Source organism: Colletes latitarsis, chromosome 4, assembly GCF_051014445.1.
Source record: "Colletes latitarsis isolate SP2378_abdomen chromosome 4, iyColLati1, whole genome shotgun sequence".
NCBI lineage: Eukaryota > Metazoa > Arthropoda > Insecta > Hymenoptera > Colletidae > Colletes > Colletes latitarsis.
The window spans coordinates 312,501-315,000 of NC_135137.1; positions in this window are offsets into that span (position 1 = coordinate 312,501).

The following is a 2,500-nucleotide window of genomic DNA, read 5'->3' on the forward strand; positions in this document are numbered from 1 at the left end:
GCGTGGCTGCGACCAAACGGGTATAATACACCCGTATATTCTTGGTTCCGAACAGTAACTTCACGCGCAATCGGGCGAACGCACGCGGCAGCGCCCATCGGTTGCTCGATGAAATCGATGCGATAAACTACAGCCTTCTCGGCTGGTCGTCGTTAGTCGCGCGAGCAACGGATGGCCGCACAATCGACGCGTCGTCGTTTGCGATTATTCGCCTCACGTTAGCCATGAGTATGTATATTATTCATTTACGAACGAACGCGGCAGCGTCCATCGGTTGCTCGATGAAATCGATGCGATAAACTACAGCCGTCTCGGCTGGTCGTCGTTAGTCGCGCGAGCAACGATGGCCGCAAAATCGACGCGTCGTCGTTTGCGATTATTCGCCTCAAGTTAGCCATGAGTATGTATATTATTCATTTACGAACGAACGCGGCAGCGTCCATCGGTTGCTCGATGAAATCGATGCGATAAACTACAGCCGTTTCGGCTGGTCGTCGTTAGTCGCGCGAGCAACGATGGCCGCAAAATCGACGCGTCGTCGTTTGCGATTATTCGCCTCAAGTTAGCCATGAGTATGTATATTATTCATTTACGAACGAACGCGGCAGCGTCCATCGGTTGCTCGATGAAATCGATGCGATAAACTACAGCCGTTTCGGCTGGTCGTCGTTAGTCGCGCGAGCAACGATGGCCGCAAAATCGACGCGTCGTCGTTTGCGATTATTCGCCTCAAGTTAGCCATGAGTATGTATATTATTCATTTACGAACGAACGCGGCAGCGTCCACCGGTTGCTCGATGAAATCGATGCGATAAACTACAGCCGTCTCGGCTGGTCGTCGTTAGTCGCGCGAGCAACGATGGCCGCAAAATCGACGCGTCGTCGTTTGCGATTATTCGCCTCTGGCTATCCGTGAGTATGTATAATATTCATATACGAACGAACGCGGCAGCGCCCATCGGTTGCTCGATGAAATCGATGCGATAAACTACAGCCTTCTCGGCTGGTCGTCGTTAGTCGCGCGAGCAACGATGGCCGCAAAATCGACGCGTCGTCGTTTGCGATCATTCGCCTCAGGCTATCCGTGAGTATGTATAATATTCATTTACGAACGAACGCGGCAGCGTCCATTGGTTGCTCGATGAAATCGATGCGATAAACTACAGCCGTTTCGGCTGGTCGTCGTTAGTCGCGCGAGCAACGATGGCCGCAAAATCGACGCGTCGTCGTTTGCGATCATTCGCCTCAGGCTATCCGTGAGTATGTATAACATTCATTTACGAACGAACGCGGCAGCGTCCATCGGTTGCTCGATGAAATCGATGCGATAAACTACAGCCGTCTCGGCTGATCGTCGTTAGTCGCGCGAGCAACGATGGCCGCACAATCGACGCGTCGTCGTTTGCGATTATTCGCCTCAGGCTATCCGTGAGTATGTATAACATTCATTTACGAACGAACGCGGCAGCGTCCATCGGTTGCTCGATGAAATCGATGCGATAAACTACAGCCGTCTCGGCTGATCGTCGTTAGTCGCGCGAGCAACGATGGCCGCACAATCGACGCGTCGTCGTTTGCGATTATTCGCCTCAGGCTATCCGTGAGTATGTATAACATTCATTTACGAACGAACGCGGCAGCGTCCATCGGTTGCTCGATGAAATCGATGCGATAAACTACAGCCTTCTCGGCTGGTCGTCGTTAGTCGCGCGAGCAACGATGGCCGCACAATCGACGCGTTGTCGTTCGTTTGCGATTCGCTTCAGGCTACCCGTAAGGATGTATATTATTTTATTACTTCCTCGCCGTCATCAGGACGTTTCGTTCGGAGCACGACGACGAGCACACACGCCACCGGGCAAAGCGGGATACGCAAGTTCAAACCGTAAAGGAACGTCGCGAAACGATGTTCGACGGCGTCTCGTTCCTCGGCTGTAGATCCTTGGGCGCTTTGTTTCGGCCCCTGCGCGTTGTGTGTGACAATCGGTCGTCGTCTCCTCTTCGAGCGAGCGCAACGTAAACAGCCAGCATCGTATCTCCGACCGAGACGCGTATATAATGGAAAAATTGACGGCGGGTGACATCCTCGATCGTCGCAACGATGGGTCTTATTTTCTCTTCTCCTCCTCTTTCTTTCGTTAGTAATGGACGTTTTCTTGTTTTTGTTCGAGATCTTTGTTTAGTAATGGACGTTTTTGTGTTATGTTCTTTCGTTTCTTTGTTCGTTTCGACCCAATCGTGTAAACGACGACGCGCGTCACCTCACGCCAGCATCGATCTACCATTAATACGGCGATTCTCGTTCGTCGAGAGAACCTATGGTCTGCACGGGCTCTCCAACGCTTGTGCTTTTAGCTTTGCAATGGCGACGGACGGGAGAGACGCGAGCGGGAACAAACAACGTGTTGTTTGTTCTCTCGTACAGCGTCCTCCGCGCGTAAGCCGTCCCATTGATATGATCTTTCCCATTCATAGTTTTTGTTTGTTTGATCTTTCTTTC